This window comes from Haliotis asinina, chromosome 9, assembly GCF_037392515.1.
Source record: "Haliotis asinina isolate JCU_RB_2024 chromosome 9, JCU_Hal_asi_v2, whole genome shotgun sequence".
Taxonomy (NCBI): Eukaryota; Metazoa; Mollusca; class Gastropoda; order Lepetellida; family Haliotidae; genus Haliotis; species Haliotis asinina.
The window spans coordinates 60,894,234-60,906,849 of NC_090288.1; positions in this window are offsets into that span (position 1 = coordinate 60,894,234).

Here is a 12,616-nt window from a genome sequence, read left to right on the forward strand (position 1 = left end):
AATGCATAATATTCATTTTATCTATCTAAATGTGATCGTGAAGTGATCTGGGTGCAATGACTGTACACCCACTGTGCATGCTTGCAGTGATCGTATTTTTTCTTGCAGTGATCGGTATCGTACAGTCTTTTCAAACATGCGCATGGACCATGTAGAAGTGAAGATGACTGAAATATATTGTTTGGATCTAAGCTTTATTGGCACAGAATCAGAAATTAAAGTCCCACCTATTGTACGAGAAAGAACTGAGACGGCACAGCACACGTTAATGAAAAAATAACAGCACAGCACAAGTTAATGAAATAAATATTTTCCCGGCACTTGTGTGCGTGCTGCACGAACACGTGGCTGTTCCCTTCTCTGCACTCTTCCTTCGTAACAAACAGTGAACTGTGTGAATATTTTAATTTGATAGATTGTTACACAACAAAATCCTCACAGGTATGATGGTTTGATTATGATCAGCGTTTCACTGAGTATGCTATGTTTAACAGTTTCCGAGTTAGATTGCAATTCATCGTCCTCTTCATCGTCAAACGATGTATAGCCTAACACAAGCCTAGAAACGTTTATTAGAAATGATAGAACTAAGAGTGTCATCATAATGTGTATTATCACACTTCCAGCCTAGATGTCGCTTTCTGATTGGCTGAGCGCTTTTCAGTTATTTTCAATGTGCCCCGCTTACAAGCGCGTAACAGTTTCTATGTACTCCGCCGCTGTGAATGTCGAACTCATTTGGTACTTCGTTGTAGCCATTCTTTATCTCGAGTTACAGTGAATCACGTACCATACGTACGGAAATTACCGATATTTTGCGAATGCGATGGAAGGGAGATAACTCTAAATTTGGTTTTCTTGGCAAAGTCAAGCAATGGCTGCAAAAAATCTTGCACCCTTGCTTCAAACAATTCAAAGTTAACATTGGGAACACAAACAAACATCGAGGATGCATCAACCCATGTTCGCCTCCCGGCCAGTGAAGAACTTGTATTGTGTGTATGCTAAAAAGTGGCTACATGGGTTTGTTATCCTGGGGAGGTGGGGAGGAGATACAATCAATGCCTCTGTCCTCGGCCGACCACATTGCACGCACAAATTGAATCAGCTTTCATCTGTGAAGAGCACACGAGACCACTTGTCATGATGTCTACTCCAACTCAAACTCGCTTGCCTGTGACGTGGTGTTAGTCCGGCTGCCTTTAAACGTCGACGACCGGTGCTCCCGGATATCGTTACATTGTTAAAGGTCACATGCAACCAAAAAATCAAACATAATTAAAACACATTTATCACTTATTCATGACATATAATATACATTGCTGCTTTTAAAAAAACAAATAAACACAATTATAACCGTACAATCGCGATTCAAAAGTGCAGTATTTTGTACTTGGGCTTACTTCCCCCGAAACGAAGCCCTCGGGAGACCGAACCCGGTCATAGCGGGTGGATATGCTCTCAAGTGTAACGACGGCTTCCGATTGGCTGTTTCATTTGCTGATGTGCTGAGGGTTCATTGTGTGTACAGAAAGATTATCTGTTTGATGGGCATTTTAGAAGTATAGCCAGTCACAAGAAAGTAAGAATCTTTGTGGATAACAACTTCTTTTTGTGTACTTGATGCGTCGTTTCAGTATGGATTCATATACTGTTGTCAAACAAAATCATATACACGAAAAGAAGTCGTTATCCATGAAGAATGTATATAGAGATGTTGGGTTTAGAAAATACATGTTCTCTGAATTTGCGCTCGATCCAATAAAAATGTCAGTAGAGATGGTAAACTACTGGGTGGCTGGAATCTCGTCCAAGTACAAAGCAGGACTTGAAACTGACAAGAGTTTGCACAAGTTTCCGTCAGATCCAGTCATCCGAAAAAAATGGATGCAGTTTGTTTGCAACCCACAGACATAAAAACATGTTATGTGTATCACACGTGCCTAATTACATGATGTGGCAGACACGGGACTTGGTTGCACGTGTCATGAATCAACTTATTTTCTTTATGTCGTATAGCCTGATAGGTGTTAAGTTCAATTTGCACGTGGTCAATGATTGAAGCTGTGTATTGCATGTTGTCTTTAGCAGACAGGCAGACAGACATATAGGTGTGAATAAACCAGACACTGAGCTTTCTCTGTGACAGAGACTGCTTACCACAATCAACAAGTTGTTTTACGTAACGAGTAGATTATTTACTTGTTTGTGTACACAACCAAGATTAGACTACTGCTCACGACCTCAGACGCTGGGCATGCATACTGTTTCAAGCTCCGCGAACCTAGTCACTGCGCATGCGTTATGGGCGCAGCGCAGCACAGCTGTTGAAACCAGTTTTCCCCCCAGCGCTGGGGGGAATTTAGAGAAACGTTTGAACTCCGATTTCACGGGCTTTTTTTTCATCGCGTTTTTTTCAACTTTATAGGTTGAATTGGCATTTTTTATGATTTGTTCCGGTAAGTGCACACCGAAAGGTACCAGAATCTGCAAAGTTGTGTTTTACGTTGCATGTGACCTTTAACATTGGAGTGTTCTGCTGGAAGATCTGCTGCGTTAAGGAATCGGTGTCATAACGCAGCGTTAATCACGTGCCTATCATCCAAGACTGCTGACTAGTTTGAATTCTTGAAATCTCTACCAACAGCACCCTGACTCACATAAAAGCGGATAGCAACCTACTGCTGAATTTGACTAGGTCTATGATCTGACACTCTCACAGTCCCTGAACCAAATTATTTTGCCTACATCCTAGCTTCCCTGCAATGCTAAAGTTCTTAATGAAGGGAGTCTAGATTTCCCCAGGTTCAGAATCCCTGGTGTCCTTGGGGCTCCTTTTCAATTTATAATAGGTTTGTTGGTTGCCATCAAAATTTATGATTATCTCTTCATAGACTAAGCATTAGTCTAGGTCTGACACATTTCAGCAAGCGTGACGCCCATTTCTGGTGTCCACCGACGGGAAATTACTGGGATATCGCTAAGGGCGGCGTAAACCTATATTCACAATACTGGTATCGGTGATACTAATGGCGTGTAATTTTATTACATATATTTGGAACTACAAATATCCCTGAATACGTCTTATGAAAATTATTCAGAGACTATTTAAATAGTACAAGAAGTACGACTTGTTCTCTTTCCATGTCTCTCATGATACACGGATTGATTATATATATTCCACATTATATACAAGTTTGTCTGTGTGGTGATCACTGATCAGTTGGTCAACAGCAAATCTCTGTGAGTAGTTGTAAGTCTGTTAATGGAAAGTCGGATTATGGCGCATATTTCCGCTAAATGACATCACTGATCAATTTTCACACTTTGGTGATACATTCATGTGTCTCTGGTTCGCGGTTTGCATAGGGAACAAGCTGTGGCTTTATGTACTATGGGTAGAGATTTTGTGATTTTGCAGGTGGATAATGTCTTTGGCTTGATATACATTGTCATACGTGTACGCTTGGTAAATATGAATTATTGCCTTTGTTTTTATAAGTGTTATGGTCATTGTCTCTATTTTCAAATCTCCGTGTTTCTGCACACAGTGATTAACAACTGCAGAAAAGGCATCCATAAAAGGGCAATATCCACACCTAACCCCCTCATTCATGTTGCTAAGTCTGAAACTGACTGAAAAAATACTTTGCTACATCGAAAACCCTACTTATTTCATATTTTCGATAAATTTTAAGAAAACGTGTGCAGAAATTTCCTATCACTGCATATTCCAAATTTCCGATCACTGAATTATGTGTTCACTGTACTCCCGCGATCACTTCACTGAATATCGGGTTTACATTTTGTACAATATCTTCTTAAGTTTTGATCTGGATGACTTCCTCTTTCACAGAGGGTACTGCTGGTGATACCTATTAACCCTGTTTGTCATTCATATGAAAAATGGAAATAAATTTGAAATAAAATCAGTATTTTTCTACGTGAAAAGATATGATCTGCCGATAATCGACGATTGCTTCTTTCATGTTTAACCTACCAACTTGAAACTTTCCTTCTATAACCACCACGTCCCGTGCATTCGTGAAATGCTAATTGTTCAACCATACTGTTCGTGTTTCACAAATGGTGACTAGATTTTTAACACCGATCTTACATTCGCCACCAAAACAAGCACGCGATCACTGCAAAGGCAGGCGCACAGTCACCCCATCACTGCGCTCTGCAGGACAGTGGTTCCAGGGGTGATATCGCTACAATGAAGCATCACAATCATCGGTTTCCATACGTCACAATCAAATGATGTCACAAATTACTCTGCCATTTGTGTTTCAGGGGAATGAAGCTCCACCGACGAAAAAACAAAAATAAAAGAAAAAACACCCTCAAACAAACAAACAAACAACAAACAAACAAACCTCGCACCCCGATGAAAAAATAACAATGATAGTGCATATTTAAGTTTATCAACATTCGTAAGCATTCTTATGGCAAAATTCAGCATTGCCCTGGATCACCCAGGCTGGTGGTTACAGTCACATGACTTATCCCACTGGATACCCATTTTCTGTTGGGTGAGCAAAGGCAATTTTGTACGAACTCACTTACCTAAGGTGAGGCCACACATGCTTCGTTGTGGGGCAGGATTGGAGTTTGAACTCTCAAAAATTAAACTCCCAAGCACAGCTACCCGTACCATTATCACTATTTTATTATTATAGGATATCTATATGGCGCACCTATCCATGCAACTAGTGCCTGCTCAAGGCGCTGACATTTATCCAAGTACTTTGTCCAAGTTTATAGCACGTTGCTGTACTTGCAACAAGGTGTTTGCATGTATTCATGCGGCCACCATATAGTCATGTACCAAAGGATTCGTGGGTTCTGTTCAGTGCACAGGGTTGTGACAATAAGGAAAGAGTCTGCACAAAGGTGACTCCAAGGGTTTTACAACCGGTCATAGGTGGACTCGATCCCGACTCCCCAACCTCGCTAGATCACTAGCCTGGCGCTTTGCCAGCACGCCCACCGTGCCCCATACCAGTAAGTAAAACATCCACTGGTTGTAAGCATGTGTCAATAAATGTCACAGCCACACGATCCCCTGATCGGATACAAAGAAAGAAAATACATGCATATGATAGGTATGGTCAACATGAGAGTGAATAGATGGAGGCATAGAGAAGACGACTTCCAGGCAGGATCGATATCTATGTACCATGGAGTTGAGGAAAATAGTCAACACTGAGCTAGAACTGAGGGACACTTTCAGGAATTAACGATACAGATCGAGATAGGAAACTGCGGAACTGATGTTAAGATGTCTTCTACTGAATATTGCACGCAGACGTCCCCAATCACAGTGGATACTGCAGTGTGGAGGTCATCAACAGAAGCTTTAGATGACCCCGTTTCTCATGAATTTGACTTGAGAGTTCGGCTCCATCTATGATTCAGCTTGAGAACTCGACTTCAACAAAGATTCATCTTGAGAACCTGGCCTTCTCTATCATTCGGCTTGAGAACTTGGCTCTATCTGTCATTCAAAATGAGAATTAAGTGCCGTCTCTGATTCGGCTTGAGAACTTGGTTCTAGCTTTGATTCAGTTTGAGAACTCGACTCTATCTATGATTCGGCTTGAGAACTTGATACTACGTGTGATTTGGCTTGAGAACTAGGATCTATCTCTGACTCAGTTTGAGAACTTAGCTCTATCTATAATTCAGCATGTCTACTTGAGAACAGCTTGAGAACACTGGTCTGTCTATGATTCCGCTTGAAAAGTCAGCTCTATGATTTGGCTTGAAAACACGGCTTGAGAACTCAGTTCTATCTACGATTCAGCCTGAGAACTGGGCTTGGGAACTCAGCTCTATATATGATTCAGCTTGGGAACTTGTCTGTACATATGATCTGGCTTGAGAAGCCAGCTCTATCGATAGTTCAGATTGAGAACTCGGCTTTAGAATTTAGCTCTATCTATGATACCTCTTGCGGACTCGACTGTATGTATACTCTATGCTCTTTGCTCTATGCAAAAGAAACGTCACCCTATCAGAACTTTTGCCAGATATGTTTCACCTTAATTATAATTACTTTGTCACTTTTCATATGCTAGCCAGACCTGGTTCGTAGCCAATGTTCAAGAAAATCTGGTTTCAGATTCTGTATTTGACACAATAACAATTCGTCAAAACACTGTTACTAAAGTAATGATCGGGCGGGTTTTTTTGCTAGTGTTTCATTAAAATAACAATGCATGTGCATCCCGAGCTCTCATCCCTATAAGAAGAGCCACCGAAGAAGCACCGAATCATTCAGTGTTCGATAGTAGCGAAATGCCACGATTGTCAAGGGAACAGAGGGACCGAGGTTTTAGGAAGACTGAATGATGATCAGGCTGCAAGACATGTTGCAAATTATTTTTCTGTTCATGTTCAAACAATATACCTCTTGCAGTAATGGGTCAAAGCCACTGGAAGCACAGCTGATCGTCCTCACGGTGGAAGACCGCCTGTGACAACGTTGAGGCAAAATTGGCATAGTGTCCGTCATCACCTGGAAAATCGTTTCGCTAGGGCTACAGAATCTGCTCGAACAACCATTGACATTCACCGGAGACCAATCAGGGCCGACACAGTGAGGAGGCTTTTGAGGCAGAGAAACGTGATATGCTTAAAGGTCACATGCAACGTAAAACACAACTTTGCAGATTCTGGTACCTTCCGGTGGGCACTAACCGAAACAAATCATAAAAAATGCCAATTCAACCTATAAAGTTGAAAAAAACGCGATGAAACAAAAGCCCGCGAAATCGGAGTTTAAACGTTTCACTAAATTCCCCCCAGCGCTGGGGGAAAAACTGGTTTCAGCAGCTGTGCTGCGCTGCGTCCATAACACATGCGCAGTGAATAGGTTCGAGGAGCTTGAAACAGTATGCATGCCCAGCGTCTGAGGTCGTGAGCAGTAGTCTAGTCTTGGTTGTGTACACAAACAAGTAAATAATCTACTCGTTACGTAAAACAACTTGTTGGTTGTTGTAAGCAGTCTGTCACAGAGAAAGCTCAGTGTCTGACTTATTCACACCTATATGTCTGTCTGCCTGTCTGCTAAAGACAACATGCAATACACAGCTTCAATCATTGACCACGTGCAATTTGAACTTAACACCTATCAGACTATACGACATAAAGAAAATAAGTTGATTTATGACTCGTGCACCCGAGTCCCGTGTGTGCCACATTATGTAATTAGGCACGTGTGATACACATGACATGTTTTTATGTCTGTGGGTTGCAAACAAACTACATTCATTTTTTTCGGATGACTGGATCTGACGGAAACTAGTGCAAACTCTTGTCAGATTCAAGTCCTGCTTTGTACTTGGACGAAAGACAGATTCCAGCCACGCAGTAGTTTACCATCTCTACTGACATGACTTTTTTATTGGATCGAGCGCAAATTCAGAGAACATATATTTTCCAAACCCAACATCTCTATATACATTCTTCATGGATAACGACTTCTTTTAGTGTATATAATTTTGTTTGACAACAGTATATGAATCCATACTGAAACGACGCATCAAGTACACAAAAAGAAGTTGTTATCCATAAAGAATCTTACTTTCTTCTGACTGACTATACTTCTGAAATGCCCATCAAACAGATCATCGTTCTGTACACACAATGAACCCTCAGCACATCAGCAAATGAAACAGCCAATCGGAAGCCGCCGTTACACTTGAGTGCACATCCACACGCTATGACTGGGTTCGGTCTCCCACGGGCTTCGTTTCGGGGGAAGTAAGCCCAAATACAAAATATTGCACATCTGAATCGCGATTGTACGCTTATAGTTTTGTTTATTTGTTTTTTAAAAGCATCAATGTATATTATATGTCATGAATAAGTGATAAATGTGTTTTAATTATGTTTGATTTTGTGGTTGCATGTGACCTTTAAGCCTTACCGCGGTCCGATCCTCACTGTTTGACATTGTCGTTTCCAGTGGGCCTCATATCATCGGAATTGGCGTCACCGGAAGTGGCAAACTGTAGCCTTCTCTGACAAAAGCCGGTACTGCGTCTCGACGGCCGAGTGAGGGTGTGGCGACGACGCGGGGAGCGTTTAGCAGATGACTGTGCCCTGGACAGAGACTTGTGGGGAGGTTCGAGCATATTGGTGTGAGCTGCTATTGCTCTCAGTCACAAACTTGCCCCTATGGTGTTACAGGATATCACACGTGGTAGAGGAAATGGTATAACATCTGCCCGCTACATTGATCAGGCGCTGAGACCCTTCGTCGTGCTACATTTTGGCCGTCGTGGAAAACATATCTTCCAGCAGGACAATACGTGCCCATACTGCCAGAACAAGTAGGGACTTTCCTCGTCAACGCGGCATACAGACTCCTCAATGACCTGCCCTCAGTCCAGACGTAAACCCGATAGGGCACTTGTGGGACGAGAGTCAGAGGAGGTTCAAAGGCCGACAACTGCAGCTGAACTCTCTCAGGCGTATCACCTAGTCTGAGCTCAAGTTCCTATGCTCTTCATCATCCATCTCATCCATTTCATGTGCAACAATGCAACGCTGATGTCATCGCTCAAGGTGGCCATAAACATTATTGACTTTCGGATCGCACTGTCGCGCCACCAGTCGTCAATTTGACTTGTAACCGTCTGATATTCGTCTTTAAGTATTGAACATCAAGTATGTCAGTTTGAAATCTTTCCGACAATTGTTGGTATTAACATGTGTTTGAATTAAACGGTTTAAAATTTCCTCAGTGTATAATTCGGCGTGAGAACTTGACACTATCTATGATTTGGCTTGTGAACTCGACTTTACTGATGTTTCAAAAAAAAAACTCGACCATATAGAAGTCAGTTCTATCTATGACTCGGCTTGAGAACTCGTTTATACAGTATGGTTCAAAATTATTGAGAATAGCTAAAGCATTTCATATTATTAAACGAGAACAAATCAGATAAAATTGAATGTATTGTGAAAGTGAACTGACCTTTTCATGTTGTGTAGGTAACAATTTAATATTTTATCAAGTCTCCTTGAGCTTCACGGCACAGTCTAAGACGGGTAGGCATACTTCCTATCAGAGAGGTTAGTGTCTCGTGAGTTATGCTGTCCCAGTATCGGACCACTTCTCTCTTCATGTCTTCAATTTTTGTCAACCCCTTTTGATTCACACATTCCTTCATCATCCCCCAAATGTTCTCAATGGGATTTAAGTCAGGACTATATGCAGGAAATGGTAATGCAGTCACATTTTTCTCCTGAAACCACTGCTTGGCATGTTTTGCGGTGTGTTTAGGATCATTATCTTGCTGCAAAATCCAGTCATTTCCATAAAACACATGTGCACTTGGAAGCAGAAAATTATCTAATATGTTAGTGTAGCGTTGACTTGTCAGATTTCCCTCAAACACACACAGCGGGGTCGTTCCTAATAAGGATATCCCTCCCCATACATGAAACTTTGGGCTGTATTTAGGTCGTCGATACAACGGTGCTGACGCAGACTTTGTCAATATTTTCACATTGTTGGGATATACCCATATTGAGCTTTCATCAGTAAAAATCACATTTTCCCAGTCAAAGTTTTCATGTGCCAAACACCACTCAACACGCCTGTCTTTATGTTCTTGTTTCATGAGAGGAGAAAGAATTCCAGTCTTTTTCTCCCATCCAAGATCAATCAAATTTCTTCTAACTGTAGATTTTGATACAACTGTTGATCCCCTTTCTATCATTTCATACCTGATGTTGGAGATGCTTGCCCTTTGCTTTTTAGACGCTAAAATTCCCAGCCGGACGCGATCTGAGAAGTCCAATTTTCTGGGTCTCCCTGCTCCTTTCTGATGCCCAAAATCCTTTCCCTCTTTAAAATTCTTCCTAATCCTATACACAGTAGAAAGAGGAGTTCCTGTTCTCTCTGCCAGTGTATTTACACCATCAATTCCTTGATTACACAACTCAAAAATCAACCTTCTTTTATCTTCAGCAGACATTGTTGACAGTGCTGAGGAAAATGACGTCTGCTACAAATTCAGGGGAGGTAACTCTAATTGTACTATACTCAGTAGGCCAAGATGAGTTACCTCCCTTATACCATTACTTAGTTTTAAGTATCAGTGAATCAGTTGAGGTGTTAGGATAGCTCAAAGTAAGAAGAAAAATTCTCAATAATTATGAACCAGACTATATCCATCATTCGGCTATAGAGCTTGGCTCTGTCCATTTGGCTAATCGGATCTACGTTTCAGCTTGAAAACTCGACTTTATAATTCCGCTTGAGAAGTCAGCCGTATCTACGATTCGGCTTGAGAACACAGCTCTATCTGTAACTGAGTTTGAGAAGATGGCTCTATCTATGATTCGGCTTGAGAACTCGACTCTATGATTTGGCTAGAAAACTTGATTCTACATGATTTGGCTTGAGAACTCGGCTTGAGAAGTCGGCTTCAGAACGTGGAGTGATCTCTGACTGAACTTGAGAACTCTGCTCGATCTATAATTCAGCTTGAGAACACTGCTCTATCTATAATTCAGCTTGAGAACTCGGTTCTGTCTATGATTCAGCTTGAGAATTCGGCTCTATCTATGATTCGTGTCGAGGACTTTGCTCTATCAATGATTCGGCTTCAGAAGTGAGCTCTGTCCAAATTTCGGCTTGAGAACTCGTCTCTATCGATGATTCAGTGTGAGAAGTTGGTTCTATCTCTGATTCGGCTTGAGAACTCAGCTCTATCTATGATTTAGCTTGAGAACTCGGATACATTGTTGCAAATTCAATATTGGCTCATTTATAGAATGTTATAAGTGGGTCAGCATTATCACCACTGTGAAACGTGACTGGTGCCCCCTCGGAAAGCAGACACACACCGCACCAGTCGCTTGAACCTTGTGTAATAGAAAGAATATTCTGGTATCCGAGGCCTACCTTAAGCCATTGCAGTTTTATGGAACCCCTTGCCACAGTGTTATACAGACAGGGCATCATCATGCATGCATGTATGCCATCCTTTGCCACAGAATAACATCCACATCTTTAGTTTGTGTAAGATATACGAGACATCTGGTGCCACTGAAGAATATAAACAGGAGCTTATCTTTCATCGACATGCCACCCATTACCACTGAATAATGTTGATGGCATAACATCAGCTTCTCTGTGATATAAACATTCCATCCATTGCCACTGAATATTGTGGACATGGTATTTCAAGCCATCCTGTGATATATACTGAATAATAATTTTCAGGATATCCTAAGCCATAGTTTAACAGAAATATGACATCAAGTTCCTTAGCAACTGTGTCATATGATATGCATATGACATCTCATATATGCATGAGATCCTTGACCACTGAGTAATATAAGTCATTTATATAGCACTGAACTCCATGCCCCACTGACATCCTCTAAGCGCATAAAATATAATGGAAATTGTAATGTCAGATAACCCAAGCTGCTTGTGAGGTGCTAGAAGGTTAAGAGTCCTGACCTATCCCACCAGGTATCCATTTTGTGATGGGTGAACAGAGGCTTTTTTTTAGCAAACGGGCATCTTAAACCACTCTGTAAACTACACTAGATCCTTGGCCACTGACTAATATAGACATATCTTGAGTAACAGTGTGATTATGAAAATGAGATCCTTGGCCCTGACTAATTATAGATATATCTTGAGCAATAATGTGATATAAACAATGGGTCCTTGGCCACTGACTAATACAAACATGATATATTGAGCAATAGTGCAATCTGAGCAATAGGTCCTTGGGCACTGACAAATATAGACATGATATCTTGAGCAATAATGTGATATGAACATGACATCCTTGGCCACTGAATATGATACCTTGAGTGAGTGAGTGAGTTTAGTTTAGTTTTATGCCGCATTTGGGAAACGATGGCATGTGTCAACCAAGTCAGCGAGCCTGACTACCCGACCCCGTTAGTCGCCTCTTACGGCAAGCATAGTCGCCATGGCAAGCATGGGTTGCTGAAGGCCTGTTCTACCCCGGACCTTCACGGGTCTTGATACCTTGAACCTCTGTGAAAATATATACATGAGACCCCATGGCACTGACTGATTTATGCATGGCATCCTTGCCCACTGAAAAATATGATACCTCAAATCATTGTGTCATATACATGACATCCTTTGAAAATGGATAATATAGACACACACAGGCCCCCCAGTCACTGTGAGATAGTTATGGCCATCCTTACACTGTGTGATACAGACAGGCCGTCCAGTCACTGTGAGATACAGTTAGACCATCCTTACACAGTGTGATGCAGACAGGCCCCCCCCAGTCAATGTGAGATACAGTTAGGCCATCCTTACACTGTGTGATACTGACAGGCCCCCCAGTCACTGTGATACAGACAGGCCGTCCAGTCACTGTGAGATACAGTTAAGCCATCCTTACACTGTGTGATACAGACAGGCCATCCTGACAATGCATGATACCAACAGGCCATCTAGTCACTGTGTGATACTGACAGGCCATCCTGACAATGCATGATACGAACAGGTCATCTAGTCACTGTGCGACAGGGACAAGCTACCTAGTTACTGTGTGATGTGGACAGGTTATTGTGGACTGTACCCTCCCCTTTG